Below are 22,373 nucleotides of genomic sequence, written 5' to 3'. Positions count from 1 at the left end.
AATTTAATTTTTTTTTTCACAGGCTGGATTGTTATTTCAAGTTCAATTTATTCTACATATCTTCCCCTACAAAAAAATAGTACAAGTATATGTATATACAGCATCATATCTCCCGGAAGACTTGCTTAGAATACAGACATGCTCTAGAGCAATGGAATGTATAGTCAGTTTGCTCCATTACCAACCTGTTGGTTGGGTTGGATTCAAGATCTATACAAAATTACATGATTCAAATTGTTGGGACAACATAGGCAAAATCAATGCAGGGGACAGAGAGATCAGCTATATATAAATGGAGGTGATAGAGTAACATGCATTCTCTGCCTAAGGAAGCACTAATGCTGTGAGGAAGGCAACTATTCCTGTATAGAGCATCAATTCTCACTTTCATGACATAGTCAAGACAGCTACAGGGCCACAAAAAACCAAAAGCCTCTGATTATCTGGCACTTGCTTCTGACCAAACTGTTTGCTCTAGCCTACCGTCCTGACTCTCATTACATGCAACTATACTGAATTTTTTATACAGATAGGGCCTGAGATCACAATTATTTTTTTGTTGTTGTTGTTTTAATATGCCTGAACACAGACAAAAGAGTAGAAAAATCAAACCTTTAATCTAATTTAGATCCTGTCTTCCTTCCTGACCTTTGGAAAATAGTTAAATTTTTCACCTTATAGGGTTTTTTGCATATTTATTTAGTCTCTTTTTCCTGTGTCATTTTAGGGAACTGTTATTTATTAAGATAGCTAATTGACTGAGACTGATTTGAGTGGTAGAATTATCCAAAGGTCTCTTGCTAATTTGCTTTTAATAGCAACTGTTTCAGGTTTAGCAGTAACACAATTAGATCATGTGCCCATCAAATACATCTACTTGAGTGACTCAGATATTCTTAACAGAAGAATCAAATTCAGTATGTACAGATAGGATTGGTTATATATAAATCTTCTTCCTTATAATTCATGCATCAATATGCCATCTTAAGCCAGAGCAGTGGCATGTGCCTATTTAAAAGGGGACTAATATACTGAGATTTTTTTATGTAATCTTCAGCTGATAACTACACTTTCTGATTTCTAACAAAAATGGAGTAAGAATGGCTCTTAATGATCATACCTGCAGGAGAAGAAAGCTCACTTCCTATATGGTTAAAAAACCAGATCTTCATGAGTTATACTCTAATATTCTGTTTAGGCATGTCACACTGATTTCCTGTTTTACACACCAAAGGAACTGACTAAACACAATGGAATAAATACCCAAACTGTACTTCACAGGTTTATTGACTGAGCGATTTTGGATTTGACATACATTCCTCATTAACTTCTTCATTCAAAGATCCTCTTGTTCACAAGTTCTGTCTTGGACTAGAAATATAATACTCCGTTATTGTTAGAACAGTGCAGTTCAGTTTTAACTACTCAATAACTTGGATAATCAGAGGCATGGGAGAAAATTTAAAATCTATGAGTAAATTTAGTGTAACTGGGATATAAGTGCATTGTACTTGCATATAAGATATGGACTCTTTCACTGGTAGAAGCTTAACTATAATCTGTCAACCATATCAGTAAAGTTCCTTTAAGCACGCACACAAAAAAAGGCTTTTAAGAGTGCTTTATGAACTGCACAAACCTAAAATGAAAAACCCACCTTCCAGCAGAGGCAGTACTGTTTTGGATTGTTACATTAATATAGCAAAGACTGTAATTAGATGTTTCTTTCTGCAATTTTAAGCATCTTAGAAAACATTATTTTATTGAGCATAAAAGTGACATTAGGTTTTTGACTGAGTAATCCTTCAACAAGGTACATATGGACAAAATGTCCTCACAAGGATTTCTTCTGTAGAAGGATATGCATATTGATGAAGTGTATGCTGACAAAATATAGTATTTGTGGACCGGAGAAACTTTAAACAAAGATGTAACCTTTTCTTTTATACAGTGCTGAAAGCTATCTTAGTCCTTTGAATACAGATTGTACTAAGAGTGCCATATTTAGGACATCTGATGCTGCAGTAGTTCATAGGATGTCCTGGTCACCACCCTCAACTTACCAAATATTGAATACAGGCAAAGGTGCAATGGTAAGCCCTGAAGTGAAAGTTAATTTTTTATTTAATAATTTTTTTATTTAATGTTTCAAAGCACAGCCTGCCCCTAAGCTGACACACATCATACATGCTGGAGAAATAGGCTACCACATGCCACTACATGGCTTTTCTTTAAAGGTGTTTTTCTTCTGTGTGTTCTTCCTGGGAACACAGTGAAATACATGTAATTAACCTGAAGACAAGCTTGTGTTATAATTGAAGATTGTTGCCTCCTCCAAGCTGCTCTTTGGAGAGAGAGAAATCTTTCTTCAGAATTTGTATGAAAGCTTCACATCAGACAAAGGAATATTTAGTCTCTGGGAAAATCAGCAAGCTGCTCCAGCTCATTACACTTATGAGAGGAGCAGGTGGCACATGGTGGTTCCTAAAAATCAAAGAATCCCCAAGTTGATGAAACTGCACTTTTTAAACACTTTGATTGAAAAATGCAGCTTTTTGTTGTATGTTTTCTAGAGTTTCGGAGGTCTACTGGATGTAGCACCACAACACAGGTCTGTGGGACAGGTGGCCAAGCACAGTCACGGGTGACAGGGCCCAGCCCTATGGCCCCAGAGTGGGCAACCAGAGGCCAGATCATCAGGTACATATCTGCTGACAAAGCAGGTCCAAGACCAAGCCATGATGGCAATCCACAGGTCAGGATCAGGGCTGGCAGGGATAACCTGAGTCAGGTACATCCCAGCCTGGGTAAGCCCAGTTCTCCCCCAGCCTGGTGCTGCAGCTCAGGCAAGCAGTGAGAACACAGACATAGGTTAAGCTGAGCCCTTGGGCCTGTGGGCAGAGGGTTTGGGTGGAAGTGGCAGAGGACTTCACTCAGGACTGTCAAGACCTGTCACAGTGCACTCAAGGCCCTGGTAGAGTCTTCTCCTCTTCTTACCTGCACTAGGGGAGCCTCCAGAAGGGTATCATATCACAGGCTGGTGCCTATGTAAAGGGAACACACAGACTGCTTTCTTTAGAATAGGCTAAAAACAATGCTTAAATTACATATGACCTCAGAAAAAATAGGATATCCAATGCCCTCAGTGTGAGATTGAACATTTGAGAGATGTATGTGCATGAAACCCCACATTTTCCATGTCACAAAATGTTCTGCAAGCCCAGCAATAGTATTGCACCAATACCGGTCACAGAAGTATTAGGCATGAACTCTGTGCTATACAAATGTGACGTAAAAAGTATATTTAACATATCTTCACCACTCGTATTCAGAGTAACTGGATTTTGACAGTAGACTTTTTTTTTTTAAGTCTGTATTTCTTTATGCATACACTGGGTTTTTTTTAAGAACAACAGTAGCTGTTTTTATCCACTGTGCATTCCTATTCAGCAATATTATATAGTTTTATAAATGTTTAATGACAGTAACTATTTACTATCAATGCTTCTGGGAGATAGACTACGAAATTTTGTAACATGCAAGTAAGAGTAGGGTCAGTGTTTAAAAAAAATTGAAGATTAGTCAAAAAATCTTGAAATATTCTCTGGAAAATCATGAAATCTTTCTGGAAAGTTTCCTTGCTCAAATGTGCTGCAAATCCTGTTTCTGCCAAGGATTATTTTTACAAGACAGCTCTCTACTAATAGGGAGGACCTCCATGTGTGCCTACTACTGACAGCTAAGGGTTTGTTTTTTCCTATTCACTATTCATAGTAGATTTTGAATTGTTTTTGTGCCCATGAAACTGAAGACTAGCAGTCTCTGGAGCCAAACATAGTCTTTTTGTTGGGTAGAAATAACGCCTACAGGAGAGGATGGATGTGCTTAGCCTCCCAGCAAGTGGCTTGAGATGAAGTGATATTGGCAGGATTCAGACTGAAATTATTACAAAACATGAATGCCACATGTGCAACTGCTGCCTGGCTGTTTCTGTGCTTCTCTCCTTTTGTTAAAAAATGCTATCTTAAAAAATACTATTAACCTTGATCTTGTGCCATTGCTATCTGAAAATTGCAGGGTCTTACAGATCCCAGGATCAAGGGAGAAAATGATTGTTCTGCCAAACATGAAGCTTTTGTAATGACAGCATTGTGTATTTCTTCCATAGAACAAGCCCCCTCTTTGGCTTAGCTGGTAAACTAGCCTTACCTAGAAGTTTGGTGGCATGCTGCCTCCTTCCGAAAACAATCTGAGAAGCTATTAATGGTTACTATCCAAGTCTGTCAGTTATTAACAGTAGATTGGTATATTTTCAGTTTTACTCATTTGGGTTGTGATAATATGAAGTTATGTGGGATTTGTTTTAGGTTAGATAATCACACTAGATACTGTGATATTAAAATGAAGAAAAGCACTGTCTTAAACCAGTTGTAGACAGGCTTCCTCAATCCTGCCAGTACTCCTCAATCCTAATTGTGCTATCCCTTTTAGTCAGTCCCAGGTTTGTCAACAAGAACTCATGTCAGCTGAGTAGTGGGTTTGTGATAAGAACAGTTAGAAATTAATGTGAGATCATTTTAACCTTAGAAAGAATATGAATCTTGTTTCAAAGTGAAAAGTTGGTACATCGTTGTCTTTTGTTCCTCTTTTGTGAAAGAATGTCAGCTTCTTCTACCATGACCTTCATTCTTCCCAGTATCATGTGCCAATCTATTTTTGTTAGTACAAAAGTTCATTATACTTATGTTAATTACAGAGTCATGGAAGCTAAATGAAAGTCTTGACTTCATCAGAAATGTTTTAGTAGCCATGTAGATGAAAGATAATGAAAATATCTTAGTAGTTATACTATGGTCTGAAATTAAAAGCAAGGGCATTACTGAAGGCCTAACTGCATTCCTTGATCCAAAGCATTTAATTCATTGCTGAACTGATACCATTATTTAAGCCCAATTGCATTTATTAATCCCAGTACTGTTTAGGAGAAAGAACAGCTACCATGACTTCTTTAGTAATGTTACCCATTTTGAAGTTACTGCCTATGCATCTTAATTATGATCACATGCTCAGGCATGACTCTGTAATAAACTCACTGTTTTAGGACAAGCCTGGTAATTGTTCTAGAAAATGCATTTTCTTGGCATTGCTCCAGAAAGCCAAGCATTTGGTACTTGGTTTCTCAGTCCAAATTATTTAACATCCTCTTCCTTCTCATGTATCAATATCTTTCAACAGATCATGACATGTTTCAGCACTGAAACTCTTTTGTTATTAAACTCAGATTTCCGTTTAAGTTCCTCCACTATTTTTGTTCTTAATCTTACTTAGTCTTTTCTCTCTGAAGATGACTTCTCTCCTAGTACACTCTTTTTTGAGTTGTGCCTTTCTCATTCCAGATGGAATCATTTTGGTAGTCAGATTCCCTTTAACACTTTCTTTCCATTTCTTGGCTTATGTAAAATGTTGCCAGCCTCAGTCTCTAGTATAGTGCCATGCAGGCACTGTACTCGTCAACTGTCTAGTAATGGTTAATAGAATCTGAAGAATCTAAATTTCTGTGATTCTGTCCCTTCATATATTGGGTTAGCCAATACAACAGGGTATTGCCTTCATTCTGAATCACCAAAATTCGAGATGAGTTGCAGTCTGTTAATTTTCAACTGCTGCATAATTTTTAAGTGAATGGGAAAAGTCTGGATTTTTAGCCTGTCATTTGCAGGTAAAAATAAAGACAGGATTACTGATATTACCACCCAAAGTATAGGGTACCATTTTTTACCTTTATTCTTGTGTAGTCTGAGAATATATTTACATTATTTTTAAATCCTGTCCTTGAAGCAATGAATGTCATATTGACATGTGAATAGGGTATTTACTAAATTAATTAATTTAGCTTTTGTACAACATAAAGAACTAAGCATCATGTTTTGTCTTTTTCTCTAACGATTACTGGCGCTTTACAAGCATGTGTTGAAAATAAAAGTTAGAACACTGTTGGGTTTCCAGCTGCTTTTTGATGATCATCCTAATTTTTCTTCATCCTTAAAGTGTGACAAATCTAGAGCAAGTCTACAGAGATTGTTGGGGTTTATAGTTTCCTTCATCTGTCAGACCTGCTTCGGATTAATTTTGTTTGCATATTTCTGAAAGCTATGTATAGAGGGAAATCTTGCTCAAGTTTTCTATTGGAAATTTTTGTTAGTAACTACTCTCTCTTTCCTTCTTTTCCTCTAATAGATTAGTTTCAATTGCTTTTTGTAATTTTACTATTTTAGAAACTATAATCTAAAATATATTGGGCTCTATTACTCCTTTGGACTCTAATAGTAACCACACATTCAGTCTAAACATAAGTTTTGACTATAGTTATAAACTTACAGTTTCATGTGATTCAATTAACTGTGCTATAATATAATACAATATAACATAATATAATTTTACATTCTAGTATTTATGATATCTGAGAGTTCCTATTTCTACCTAGCTCTTGGTAAATTTTGTGTTCATGACTCTGCTTCCTTCCCTTTAATTTTACCTCGACTGATGATACAGAAATGACTCAGTCAATCACCAACATTTTTTAAATTGAAATAAAAAGTAATTTACATGATTGACAATACTAGCACAATGTGATTTTAAATGTTTTCTATAAAGTGCTTGTGAAGAGATGCTGTAGAATGTCAAGTGCTGAGGCATACATTTAAATGTATTTTATTACTGCTTCCAATTTAAATTAAATATGAAATATATAGCATTACTAGAATACAGTTGTGATCTAAAAGAGCAGTTTGGAACAATCAGGAACTATATTTATGGAGCTGAAGATGGAAATCTCTGTATCTATTTAGTAAAGGAATTAATTCACAGCTGTTAATTTTGGGTGAGGAGATCTTCCACAGAGACATTTACAGCAAATATGAAGAAAACGAGAAATACCAACTTTCACTTCTGTGGACCTTTTCAAAGTGTTTGTATAGAACAATTTTCTGGTTTTTGACAGGTAATGAGAAGAAATTATTATTATGGTAGCACATATTTTAGATCAATTTTATCCAGGGGACAATAAAAGGAAAAGGACCTGTTTGATGTTGATATGATGTTGTTTTTCACGGAGTAAGTCATCTGTAGACTAGAAAATAAAGAAAAAATTATACATAATTTGGACTATTACATTCTGTGCATTTCAAAGAGTCTATAGTTTAATTTTCAAGGCCCTATACAGACTTTTTGCCAAGGGATAGCTATCCCTGATATGATGTAGCTCAAAAGCTGCAGCAGCCATAGCTCATTTGTAATTGTCATTTCTATTTTGGGTTTCCAGAAACTGTTATTAGTATAATTTATGTATCAGAGTAGATTTCTAAAACAGTAACTTGTAAGAAAAAAAAATTATTTCCACCGAGAGCTGACCATTATCGGAGGAGTCTTTCTTTTTTTCTTTCTGCTGACTGAGCTGAGAAGGTGAACATAGTTAAGATCAGTAAATACTGCTTTTCATGTGAACGGTTACTAGCTGCCACAACAGAATTATGGGACATGAGGTTGCCAGAGCAGTTGTGGCATATCTGTGCTTGCATACATTAAAAAATTCAACTGGGTTTGTAACTTAGAATTTGACTCTCACTTCAAAGTTGACTCTGCTTTGAGCAGAGGACTGGAATAGATGACCTCCAGAGGTACCTTCCAGCGTGGATTATTCTATGATTCTGAGTCTGCATGATTGCTGTAGAAAGAGTTATCTTCTGGAAAAATAAGCTTAAAATATTTTCAAATTTCTTGTTTAAATTTTCTAGTTCTGCGTTCAGAATTTGATTGATACTTAGTAAATATATAATGCATAATACTCCATAATAATTATAATCTTCTTGATTTGTGATTAATGTGTCAGGTCAGCATCACAGTGCACTTAATTTTCAGAAACATTTTTTCCTACCTTATGACCAAGTTTAACATTTTATAATCTTGTAACCCTATAAAGGGAATATCAAATTTCTTGCTGATTTCTATATCTTGTTTAATCGATTTTATAGTGACTTTATGATGAGATTCCTTTCAAATATAAACTGTGCCAAGAAGGTTTTAGGCAGTGTATCTTGAATACCTACATATTCACAGAAAATATGCCCAATAGGAAAGCAAATACCAAAATCAATTTCAAATGATAAATGGTAAATATTCCATTTGCATAAATGACAATTTGCCTTAATATTCTCAGCAAGATATCAATTCCAGGTCTTGATAGTAGATGTAATGTAGATGACTGGTTATCACAAAGACGCCATTTTATCAGAGCACTCTATTATACTAGACCATTTATTTTTTTTTAGCTGACACTTCCCTGTAAGACACTAAAGTTGTTGAATTCAATATTAAATTCACTGACAGTTTGAGTTTTAAAGAAAATTTTATAAACTGTAAAAAATTGGTTTTTGTTTTCTTCAAAAAAGTGCTTATGGCTTTGTCCTAACAGCATTGAAATTCAAGAGAAGCTGTTACTGACATCCTCTCAAACTGGAGGCATGGATGTATTTTTCTTGAGCAATATGACCCATTTTCCAAAAGCCTCATCTTACAAATCCATATTCTCTGAGAAACTGGAGTCTATTTTTATATTGCACATGATGGTCATGTATTGTTCTTCAAAACAGTTAGAAATCTGTTGATACTCCATAGTGGAGTTCAACACACCTCCCTCGAAATTTAGATCAGAGTTTGAGCTGGTGTCCATAAAACTTTTTGTATGGGGACGGAAGGTTTGGGAAAGCTGATGCACAGATTACTGCATATTTTTTTCTTGGCAGAGAAAGATCTTTCTTCTACTCCAGGACAGCCTTTTTTAAATTTGCCATATTTTGATTTTAACCTTCTCCTCTATCTTCATATTATGAATTTTTACAACAGTAACGCATGCTTTGAAAATACAGCTAACATAATTGAGCAATCTCCAGTCTTTATTATTGAAAGTTTTTCAACTCAATGTGTGTTTTGTACCAATCAATTTTTTCAATTTTTTTTTTTTTCCTTTTAAACTGAAATGGCAAATTTAAAAGCATGACAGCTCTCAAAACCTGATAGGCCCAGGAATGTGAACTGTGACAAGAACTCTTCTACAATGTATTGTAGTCAATCATCTTCTGATTTCATTAAATTTTTGCCTGTGTATTTCAGCGCAGCATCTTTCATAGAATCACAGAATCATAGAACATGCTGAGTTGGAAGGGACCCACAAGGATCATCAATTCCAACTCCTGGTCCCTGCACAAAACCATCCCCAAGAGTCACACCATGTGCCTGAGAGTGTTGTCCAAGTGCTTCTTGATCTCTGTCAGGTGCTGTGACCACTTCCCTGGGGAGCCTGTTCCAGTCCCCAGCCACCCTCTGGGGTGAAACACCTTTTCCTAATATCCAGCTTAAACTTCCCCTAACTCAGCTTCATACCATTCCCTCAGGTCCCATCAGTGGTCTCCAAAAAGAAGAGACCAGCACATTTCAGGTGGAGCTGTGGTAAGAATGTCTTTAGGAAGCTGTTAGGATTCTTTCTTGTTTGCTGAAATAGATGAGTTTATGAAAGCTACTGTAACTGTAATGTTTTTGTCCACTTAGTGAAAGTCTGTAAAAAGTCTGACATTTTCTGTGCCATATTATTATTATTCATCATGCAGATTCAGTAAATTTGCTATTACAGGACTGTTCTGGAATTTGTTGATAGTGCTGGTAATGCTTGGGTTTTTTGAAGACAGAAAAGAGTACTTAATCATGTATTTAAAGAAACCCTTCAGTAAATAATTTCATGGTCTGTAAAAACAGCATATTAATGAAAAAAGAAAAAAGAAAAAACAGAGTAATAATAAACCAATTTGAATTTTTTTCATGGAAGTTGGCTTTTAGTTTTGGGAATGTTCAGTAATTCTGTTTAATACTGCAGAGACTTGTGCTGAGAAAATCAGTATGATGTATCATTTTTCATGTTACAAAACAATCATTTATCATATATATAAAACATTGCTTATTATATGTTTTCACACATAAATATATTCTTGCAATTTTGATTAACCTACACAATCAGAAGGTGAAAATGCTTTTGTCAAGGGGTAGCCAGTTCACTTAACTGAAAATTTTTTCTTCAGTCATTTCCAGATAACACAGAATATGTTATTAAAGTATTGATGGTTGATTGAAGCATTCTTACATATGCTTTTTATTTTTGACTCATCCATATGATAATTTTTTTCTGTTCTCCATAGTGATGGCCCATAATCATTGCCACAATTTTTCAGCAGTATCATGTGATAAGTAAAAGATGGTTAATGTCACCCATTCCAGGCTAGTCTGAAAGAAGAAAAAAGAAAAAGTGTATTACCTCCACTTTCTCTCTACTATAAGGAGTAAGAATATAAATATATGTATATAGTATACTATAACCTTATTCAAAGGTTAACACAATCTGTTGTACCTCACAGTGATTCAAGTAAAGTTATTTCATAATACCTAAATCTATAAATGTAATAGCTAGCAGACTGTAACACTAGTTTTATTCAGAAGGCTTTATGATTCTTCACTGACTTCCTGTTCCACTAACATTGGATAATTTTCTGTTACTCCCTTAAACACAACGTACTGCACAGAAGACTTCATTGATGTTATTTCACCTATGTTTACACAGGTTTGTCCTCAGAGAAATTAAAACTGCAGAAGGATCTGAGTCTTACAGCAGCTTAAGCAGTTGTGTTACTGTTTCCTAAACTGAACTGCAGCAACAACTGGAGATTCAGTGGCAAGATCTGGTCACAAAACATGTTATTAATACTGTGAGAGCAAGGGTCTGACGTGATTGTTCAAAATCTATGTTTTTTTCTTTTTCATCAAGTTAAAAAATCTTTGAAGTAAAACTGTGCATTATATCTTTCATTTTCCCACCAGTCAATTTGCTTAAAAATCTGTATAATACTTTTAAAAAGTAAATATATATTGTAGCCCTCAATGTCCACTTTTGTAAAGTCTGAAATAGATGTGAATAAAAAACTTGAATGATTCAAAGACAAAATATGTTCAGGAAATATGTGGGACTTCAGTAATGAGTTTAACTGTAGAAAACCTCTTTGTGAGTAAAGATCTTCACATGAAAGTGATAATGTATGGAAGACTGTACTGGTGACTGGAACCAAATATGAAACAGCACATTTTCAGTCCTGCAACTCAACCCAGCAGGCTTTCTAGAAAGTGATATCACTATTATGGACTGGCAGAAATGCATTAAATACTTTTCTCAAAGTTCAGGTAGTATGGATATTGCACTTTTGAGTCTGTTTTCCCATTAGGAGCTCTCTGGAAGAAAAGATAGTATCTTGAACTGTGAAAATAATAAGTACTTCCCTTATTGAGTCATTATAGCATATAACTGATGATCCTCATTGAACACTCACATGTTCACAAAAAAATGTTCTTCGTACTTTTATTTGAGAAGCTTGTTCAGTATTTGTGTGTTGCTGGTCATAAACTATACATTTTTTTTATTTATACATAGGAAATATTTTTAGAAATTAGGACCTCAAGTTGGATTTTTCAGATATTTAATTTTGAAGCCTCATCTAGCTGACAATGTAAAAGCTGAACGATGGCACCTACTATTTCATTCTTATTTTAGAAAAATTTTGAAATGCCACCATGCGTCATGGTAGGAAATACATAGAAATACAATAAGTAGGAACAATAGGACAATAGATATAAGGTCCAAATAAGGAAAGAAGTAGCTCTAACATGAAAGGAAAAAAAAAAAGAGGTAAAAGAACTCATGGCCTGTGAAAGAAATGCATGAATCACAGTGCACTGGGAATGAGCAGGAGATTGATTACAGCTCTGTTAGGCAATTCCCAAATGCTGGAAGTCAAGCAGGAGAGACAGAAAGCTGGCTTGGCTGAGCAGGCATCTTCTCTTGGAAATAAGGTAAAAAAAAAGGTGTATGCCCAGTGGAAGCAAGATCAAGGGACATGGGCAGAATTCAGAAATTCTGCTTGTTGCTTTAGGGAGAAAATTTGTGTGGCCCAAGCTCAACTGGAGTTGAAGCTGCCAGAAATGTGGGAGACAATAAAAAATTCATTCAAATATATTAATGGCAATAGACAATACAGAAATATCATTAGCCCATTACAGGATGAGGATGGTCACCTCACAAGCAAGGACAGAGACAGGGCAGAGGTGTTTAATGCTTTCTTTGCCTCTGTCTTCAACATGGATGAGGGAACAAGGGGGTCTCAGTGCCCTGAGCTGGAGGACCATGACTGCAAGAATTATTAACTCCCAGTCGACCCTGAAACTTTGTGGCATCTGCTGCTCCAGCTGGATTCCTACAAGTCCATGTGGTCTGATGGGATTTACCCCAGAATCCTCAAAGAGCTGGCTGATGTCATTGCACAACCTCTCTCAATGATTTTTTAGTGGTCTTGAGAATTTGGAGAGGTCCCAGCTGACTGAAAACTAACAGACATTGTCCTAGTTTTCAAGAAGGGCAAAAAGGAAGACCCCAGAAACTACAGGCCTATCAGTCTCACTTCACTGCCTGGTAAAGCTATGGAGAAGATTATTCTGGGAGGTACTGAGATACACCTGAGAGACAATGCAGTCATTGGTCACAGCCAACATGAGCTTCATGAGAGGAAAGTCCTTCTTATTCAAACAGATTTCCTTCTATGACAAGGTAATCCAATCTAGTTGATTGAGGGAAGCCAGTTGATGTAATCTTTTTGGATTCCAGTAAACTTCTTGATACTGTCACTCACAATATCCTTCTGGACAAAATATCCAGCACACAACTGGATAAACAAGTGGTGGGAGACCAACTGGCTCACAGGTCGAGCACAGAGGGTAACAGTGAATGGGGTCACATCAGACCAGTGACCTGTCACTAGTGGGGTTCCACAGGGCTTCATCTTGGGCCCTGTACTCTTCAACATCTCCATAAAAGACACAGGACTGGAAGAAATACTGAGCAAGTTTGCAGCTGACACAAAACTGGGAGGATCTGTTGACTCCCTCAAAGGCAGGGAGACCCTGCAGAGAGACCTCAACAACTTAGAGGACTGGGTAACCACCAACCATATGAAGTTCAACAAGGGAAAGTGCTGGATTTTTCACCTGGGATGGGGCAACCTCAGTGTTTGTACAGACTGGGGAATGAGATGTTCAAAGTAGCACCATGGAAAGGGACCTTGAGGTCCTGGTCAAATGGCAAGTTGAATATGAGTCATCAACATGCCTTGGTAGCCAGGAGGGCCAACCACGTCCTGTGGGGCATCAGGCAAAGCATCGGCAGCTGGGCAAGGGAGGGGATTGTCCTGCTCTGCTATGCACTGATGTAGCCTCACCTTGAACACTGTGCAGGTTTGGGCACTGCAATATAATAAAGATATTAAGCTATTAGTGAGTGTCCACAGGAGGGCAATGAAGATGGTGAAGGGACTTGAGGGGAAGCCATATGAGGAGTGACTGAGGTCACTTGTCCTGTTCAGCCTGGAGGAGACTGAGAGGAGACATACCAGTCTACAACTTCCACATGAGGGAAAGAGGGGCAGGCACTGATCTCTTCTCTGTGGTGACCATTGATAGGACCCAAGGGAATGGTCTGAAGTTGTGTCAGGGGAGGTTTAAGTTGGATATAAGAAAAAAGTTGTTTACCCAGAGGGTGGTTGGGCACTGGAACAGGTTCTCCAGGGAAGTGGTCACAGCACCAAGCCTGACAGAGTTCAAGAAATGTTTGGATGATACTCTCAGGCACATGGTGTGACTCTTGGGGATGGTTTTGTGCAGGGCCAGGAGTTAGACTCAGTGATCCTTGTGGGTCCCTTCCCACTCAGCATATTCTGTGATTCTCTGATCTCATTAAATCTACACCTAATAAAGCTGCATTACAACAAGAAACCTGGTTTTCAGAGGAAATTGGAATTTTGTGAAAATTTGGCCAGGTATATGAAGGATCAACTTCCATATGAAAAACAGAGAGTAAACATTTTTTTTGGACTTTTTTGTGCTTAAATGAAAAGCTAAGCCAAAAAAATGAATTAATTTTAAGCAGATATTACTTGTGATCTCTGCAGTTAATCTCTATTCTGTCTTGGTTGTTAATTTGCATGTCTCAAGTCGTAATGGCTGTGTGAATTAGTGGTATGAGGAAGACTTTTTTTTCTAATGCCTTCTTAAAAAATAATTGTTAGTATAACTGCATGTCAAAACCAAATAAGTATTTATAATGCCCTGATTTATATTAAGACACTTGAGAATAGTCTATCCAGTACCATTGCAAAATCTGAAGTATGTTTCTTTCCTTTGTATAAGGTTTTGCCTGAGCAAATGATATTTTTTCTTAATCATTGCACAGTAATGTTCTCTTTGGTTCTGATAGTCTGAAATACCAAGAAATCTGCAGGTTTCCATTCCAATTATTGTGAATGCTAGGATAGAAAAAATGGGGACGACACAACATTTAAAAAATATTTAATAGTTTTGGCTGCTCCTTGAATAAATTTGGAAATGTTTTAGCCTTGCATCAGCAAAATGTGCTAGTAAGATTGTTTAATTATTTGTAAGACTATATGTATTTGACATTGATAATATGTGTGTCACATCTATATTAGATTCATTAGTGTACTAATTATGTGATCCTATTTGATCTAAACTATAAACATATCTCCCTAATGAACAGAACAGCGTTTGGAATTCTTGGTGTTGTTATTACAGCAGTTCTGAGTCCTAGACTAAGGTTCTGCAGTTTTCATCTGCAGGTGAAGACCCTTGATTTTAAGGATTTTCAGTATTCAAAAGCAAGTTAATTAAAAAGCAAGTTAATTCAAACATAAGTGTAATAGTGTTTAATAAAGAATCTGGACTTTGCAAATTGTTGAAGATAATTTTCTTTCTTTCTTCCACAGTCGTCATAGAGAGTGGGATGAAAGGTTGGTGGACAGGATCCTGTTACAAACATACAGTTCAGCTTTTCTATTTCATAAGTTCCATGAGCTATATTACTTGCTAACTGCATAAGATAATCTAAAGTAGTCCAGCTATGTGGTATTATCTATGTTCCAGATTTAATAGCACAGTACGCCTAGTTCACTTTAATAAAAAAAATCATTTTTAAAAATAAATGTAACATAAAAATATGCCACCTCAATAAATCTCAGTAATGTAAAAAGAATAATAAAACACATATATGTATATAGCATGATGGCTGTGTAGGGAACACATTTCCATATAAATCAAATTATTGCTATGGCTGAAGATTTTTTCAATTTGATTCCTACAAATGAATTTATTTCTTCCTCTTTACTGCAGAACTGAGAAAGCTTAGTGGAAATTCTAAGGCAGCTGAATCCTTTTATAAATATATAATCAGAGTTGTTTTCCTAATAATTAATCAGAAATTATAGGAAATACCATTTTCTATCACTTTACGTCATAGGAATCATTCTCGCAATGGCTCCTAAATCCACAAAGTCTAGTAACTATCTGGAGGGTTGGCCTAGAAATTTACATCCACTGTATTAGATCTCCATTGGACAAATATCACACAGTAAGCCTTGAAATTTTCAGAGTCTTATCATGTAAATTCCTTTTTAAATATCTACGTAAGTGGGATTAGCTGAGACTCTGCCCCCAAGCTGTTTTCACTGAACAGTTTCACATATAGCTTTTCTGGAAGAGCAATACAGAATCTAATAGCAATTGCCTCCCTTGGATTTTAAGACATAAGAAGTCAAATGCTTTGAACTATTTCCATTAAAGGAGAGGAATTATTTGATAGAGTATGTTCCTCTACAAAGAATTTACAAAATCTTCTTTCTAAGAACACAGTAGGAATCAAATAGCTGGAGACAATTTGTCTTCTCACATTTCTCAGCACTTTCCCAGGATTCCTCTCCTCAGAGACATTGCCGCTCACTTTTTCTTCAGGGTCATTTTACTTTTATGTCTCTATGGCATTTTTATTGTTTCTCTGACTATATCTGTCTTTTGCTAGATGATTTGTACACAGATATGCTCACATTCACTTTCTAGAACCAAAGAAATTTCTTACTCTTCAGTGTCTAAGCAACTTTATATTTCAGTGAAATAACAATTTTTAATGTTTCTTTTTCAAAACAGAAGTAGTAACAGCTTGCTGAATCTCTCCTGAATAAAGAGTGACTGTCAGCTTTATCATACTAATTCTCTTCCCCAAATAAAGCCTTATGTGTTGTCTGAGGGTGAACTGTTTATATAGTTATTTTAAAAACTGTTGAGATGATAAAATACTTTTTACATAAAGTTTCTAGCCAAAATGAAATGTGTAGTCAAAGGTCTAAAGAAGTACAATGCTTACGTCATTTTGTTCCCCGCTGATGAACTGTGTGAACAACTTCAACCCATAGTGAAAGCCTATGTCAGCTTTTGAAGTAGTTTTATTCATGTTCTTCCTAGTCCTTTTTTGTTCCCTGGGCTGATAGGAAGGGTCTAACAGAAAGGAACCACCCATAAGGCATTGTATTTGCCAACAGATCCCAGAAGTCTGCTTAGAATGTCACAGGAAGAAAGACAATGGAGGGTGAACATGACAAAGTGCCTTCTATTTTGACAAAGTGCCTTCTGTTTACAGGGATCATAACCTGTAATATACAGTTTCAACACTGAGATAGACTGCAGTAATCCTCAAGTATTTCTTATGCTTTATCAAAAACTTTGAATCATACAAGGGCCTGGGATTAAAAAGGGAAAGTTATTCTATTCCCCTGAAATATTCATATAAATTGCTACACGTTCTGTCAGTATCTCTTGTCTAGAGTAGTGAAGTTCACAACTGTTAAGCAGATCCCTTAACTCAGTAGATAACAAAGGGCAGAATAATTTATTTTTGCTCACTTTCTGTGTCCTACCTGAATTTCAGACATAATGCAATAAAGGCCAGTGATTTACAAGTTTTTTTCCTGAGAATATGAATCAGAGAGAAAGAAAACAATTAGCAGAAATAAAGACAAAGGAAAATATTTGTATGATTGATGAGTCACTATGCTATACCAGTCATTGTGAAAACTCTATCATATACCATGCAATTAACAATCTTCTCTGCCTAGCCACCAAGATAAGCACAACATAACAGGCTGACCAATTTATTACAGCAGGTCTTTTAAGACTAGATTCACTACGGAAAAGACTGATTACGGATAAAATTACAGAAAATGTTACAGATGACATTAAAATAGATGCTACATATTAAAATGCTACATATGCTAGCATTTTCCAAGTCTTTATTCATGCTGAATATCACTTATCTCTCAGTACAGGGGACCCCACAGGCAGCCATAGAAGAGGATTGAGCAGGCTGTCAGTATTTTTCAGATAACACATGGATAGACTATGGCAGTTAATTTTGCCCTATTTTCAGGTCATTTGTGTAATTTTAAGCCTGCCAAAGGCAGACATAAACTGGCTTTCAGTGCCATTATTCATCTCCTTGCAGATCAAGAAAGAAACCACATTTTATTATTACACTGTTCATGAACTCATTCCTTAATAGACTAGTTTGGGTGTGTTCACAGCAGATCATTCCTGCTTGCTCACTGAAATAGTTCTAATCTCCCTGACTCTTCACACTGTATCGGAGAGTATTATACTCATGAAGTGAACCTCACTTCTTATGCACTGAGCAATAAACATGTGGAACTATGCCTGTTGGAGCAGGACATAGACCTACTGAGTCATAACTCAGAGCAGTATCAGTCAGAAATTTCTTCCTTCTATGCACATTGAAACCTTTCTTCCTCAGTTTGCAACCTGCAAAATCTTCATTAAGATGAGTTGGAAGGTTTTACATATCTGTAAAGGAAATTGAAGATCTTCAAGATATGATATTGATTACATAATATATAATACTCTTTCCTCAGGTTCCTTATTGCTGTAACTTCTTGCCTCGCTATCTTACTTACGGTTGCCGTAATACCAGATATGCCAACTTGTGAATGATATTTAGAAAACTCTTACAGCCATTGTGTCCCAGGTTTTTTTCACAAAAGCATCAGTTTTGGATGGAGGTCAGATGGAATTTTGCCTGCCTCACACCTCTTTTGTTTTTTAAATTATTCTTCATAATTTTCAGTTTTAAATTATAATGTAGTTTACTTGGCACTTCTTGAAAGTGCTATATTTCACACTAGTATCTGTAACGTAGCAGGTGAACTGATCCCTTTTAGGTTTCATATGAATACTACCTTTCCCAGTTTTGTAAAATTATAAATTCCTTAGTTTTAAAAATAATAGCTATGGGGTTCTATTGCTAAGATGTTATTATTATTTGGTTTTAAGTCTATATTGAATTATGCTCTAGATAAATTAATCTGCATTCTGATCTTGTTTATATGAGTTCATATGCTCATGCCCTTTAGAAAGAGGACATTGTGCACACTTTCAAATGTGTGACGTGTGTGAGAAGGCACAGAAGCCAAGCAACAATGAGGTAAAATGAAGAGAATAGACTTCTTAGCATTGCAAGTACCATCTGTTCTGTAGAAACGCATCCTCTGTTTTGGCATTGCCACAGTGGTATGACATGTGTTATTACTTTTAATCATACTTTGTGCTGAAGAAAAGTCTGGTTACATGACAGATTCAGAGGTTGCAGACTCCCTCAGAGTTAGTGCCTAGAAATCCAAGACTGCTTAGAGTGTTCAGTATTTTTGTTTCTGAAATATAATGACCTATGTAAAAATATGCAACCGGAGACCCAGATACTAGGACAAGTATTATTACATTTTTTGTATGAGATGAAGAAAGCAGAAAGCATTTACATAAAAAGGATGAAATTTTCATAATATTCTAGAAAATTTTATGCTAAAGAATTTGTCATCATTTTCATAGGATAACATTGTGGGCTATTACAGGATAATACCAGACACAAAAAAAGATAGAAGGATTTCTGTCCTGACTCAGACTTTTTTGCCCAATTTACTAATAACAACAATGCTTTGTTTATCAAAACACGGAAACAGTTCAAAGCCACTATGTAAACGAGTCCTTACTGAGACATCTGTTGTGAGGTCCTTGCATATGTAAGAAGGAAAACTTACAGATCTAAACAATGGGGTTTTGTTCATCATAATAACTTCATTTGTATAATCCACAAAAACACACATTTAATTACTGTCTATTCTTAGACACTGTCAGCTAATGTAGATGCAAGATGTTGTCCTTACAGATTAAATAGAGACACAATCCATAACTATTAAGGATTGTCTTTTTTCAGTTGCTAAAGTATTAATAACCCCCAGTCCTGAAATCACACATTCTAGTTCTGTTTGCACTGACAACCAAATGATGTCATATTTCTCTCTTGATTAGACCTCACTTTTATGTCATCAGTGACAATGACCTTTCAAGCACAGACATGCAGGGATATGTAATTTCTGGCTATGTGTTGTCAGGAGGCTGTTACTAATATCTGGATCCCAAGGTTTTCTGAAACAAGAGAAACAGCCTTTTGGTCTTGTGTTAGATTCAAACAGCATGGCATCCAACTCATGTTATACAGTTATGATGGCCAAAACTACAGAAGCTTGGCAATTTCTTTAGGAACTCAAGTACTTTTTGGATGAAAATTAAACATCAGAGATCTGTTTCATTTGATAAAACATTTAAATCAGTGTTGTTTTGAATATAGTTCCAAAATATCTTTTCCATGACTATCTTTCCACATAATATTTGTTTGGTAAAATATTTCAGTTTAAATGTTTATTTTTCTAACATTCTAATTTGACTTGTCAAAAATCTTCTCAGTAGATGCCTGTGCTGTATTCTTTAAAATTCTTCAGTGTCCATTAGTATACTATACCATATCAGAGACATACCAGAAATAATCATAATATAAAATTTTATTTTTATAATAATGATTGAAAATAATTAAATAAAATTAGAATATATAAGATTAATCATTCTCACTTGTTAGTAGAATTGGCTAATAAAACTGTGCTTAGAATACATGTTTTCAGAGGCTTCATGAGTCACCTGGGAAAGGACATTATTGATTCACATTTGCATTTAGGAATTTGTCTTGCACTTTATCAAACCTAAAAAAAACAAGGGTTGTAGTATATTTATGTATTCTCTTCCAGCTCAGCCCTCAAAGTGGTAGATATTAGAATTGTTGTAGTTTGCATGCATATTAGAACAGCTGTCAATGAACTGGTACCCCTAAAAAATGTAGACCCCCTACATGCAAATCAAAATGTGTTCGTCACAATCTCTTACTATAACTGCAGAGATAGTATTACATTAAACATGCATTTCTTTGGGGAAAAAACCCCAACATTCAGCATTCTTTTAATTCTCTTTTTGCAGTTCCCTTTGAAATCCCTGGAATTTTTATACTGAAGAAAATAATAACGTAAGTTATAATACTCTATCATCCATGTGATGAGTCACATCATTCTAGCCTTTAGGAGACATCCGAGAAGAACTAAAATGTAATGACTGTTAAACACCAAATATATTGATTTCTTTCACTTACAATCCTCTAGGACTAACAAGTAACACAGGAATCTACGTATCTATAAACAGATGTTATATAGGATATGTCCCAATTTTGAGAAAAAACATGCACCAAGTCCTCCACTTCAATACTACCTTTAATTCTAAACTGAACAGAAAATGTGAAGCTCAGTTTATTATAAGCCTTTCTAAACACAGAGATATTCAACTGGTTCAGGGCCCTCTCATTTTTGTTGTCTGGCTTTCAAATAAGTTCCTACAAGGCTTAATATCTGCAGCTAAATTTGTTGGAAAGTAAGCTAAGCAAGCTACAGACATAATTAAACATTTCTGAACCTTTTTGATGGTGGCTAAATCACTGGACTTCAATAAGAGATGTATTTTGATTTTGAATAAGTTGTCCTTTGACTACTTGTAAAGAACTATGCTTCTGGGGTTACAGAACCAGGTTCTAGACTTCCTTCTTACTTATGTACAATTTAAGTGCTACCTAAAGTGCAAAGTTTGTTCTTTTGGTGGCAAAAAATCTTTCTTAAAACTTTGTTATGGGAGAATAAACCTGGAACTTTCAATCTACTGATTAAGAAAAACCCACTGATTAAGAAAAACCCACAGTTCAGGAAACTCTGATGGACAATTACTGAAAAAAGATTTTTAGGTTTTGATTCCTACTCAAAATGAATGGCTGTTCACACTGCTATTAGAATTTGCAGATACTCTGCTGGGAAGTAGGACCTCTCATTCCTCATAGTAGCTTAATATTTTGTCAGAAAGCAAGCACTCAGTTAAACAATCCATACATCTACACCTTCACTTGCTCCTTTAGCGGTACAGTTTGCACAATGTACAATATTAGGTGCCCAGCTTGACCTGCAACCCTCTCTGAAGTCAGGCCACCCCATTATGTACTAGCTACAGCTTGGGTGTACTCCTCATAGGCTATCCCAAAATGCATGTATTACAATTATTCACTCCAGAGGCTGCGCATCTCCCTGTGCTGTTTCCTCCGGCAGTGCTTGAAAATGTGCTATTATTGAAAGAGTTAAAAAAATCCCCTTGGAAAAGCTAATTATTGCATGCAGATACTTCTTTGTGTGATCAAGGAGGGGACAATTTAATAGGCTCTGTAATAAAACCAAGAACAAAATTGCTTTAAAGGAAGTCTCTTGTTGAGTGACAACTCTGTTGCCTGAGCCAATTAGGTCCCAATAAAGAGTGTTGAATTGGCTCCTGCTTTCTCATTAATTATGTTCTGTCACAGACATGGGGCTTGATTTAGCAATTTTGTATTACATTAAGATACTGAAAGGAATGGAACAAATGGCTCACTCTGATAATAGGCATTCTATACACGGTGTGACATTTACTATCCAGCTGTCCATAAGGCAGCCTAGCACTTCAGTTCAGGGGTTTATTTGTCATTGCTTCAAAGGGACACTCAGCTTTTCACAAAAAAGAAACAGAGAGGCTAATAGATAGGACAAAATGTACTGCTGATATGCTTTATTAGAGATAGGATGCTAGGGTTTTGCTAACAAGCTCATCCGTTGGTACTAAGCCGAGTTTGCTGTCAATCATCCTACACACAAAAGCACACTAGTTAACAAGGAGAAATGAATTACAGACACTTATTCCTGCCTGTGGGATCACAAATACACCAATCTGTGAAAGAGGCACAAACTCAGAAGACAAACTACATATTTGTCAATAACCTCCTAGAAAGAACGCTAGTAATTCTTTGAAGACCTTTGATTTAGCTTCCCTCTGAAATACATGTATAGGAAATGTTTTAGTTACCATGACATTTTCCTTTGTTACTTGTACAATTTTTCATCACATTAAAAACACAAAACTGAGGAGGTCTGCAA

This window comes from Myiozetetes cayanensis, unplaced genomic scaffold (genome assembly GCF_022539395.1).
Source record: "Myiozetetes cayanensis isolate MyiCay16 unplaced genomic scaffold, myiCay2020 scf6-25, whole genome shotgun sequence".
NCBI classification, from domain to species: domain Eukaryota; kingdom Metazoa; phylum Chordata; class Aves; order Passeriformes; family Tyrannidae; genus Myiozetetes; species Myiozetetes cayanensis.
The sequence above is the reverse complement of the archived record's forward strand: the minus strand, read 5'-3'. Positions refer to the sequence as shown.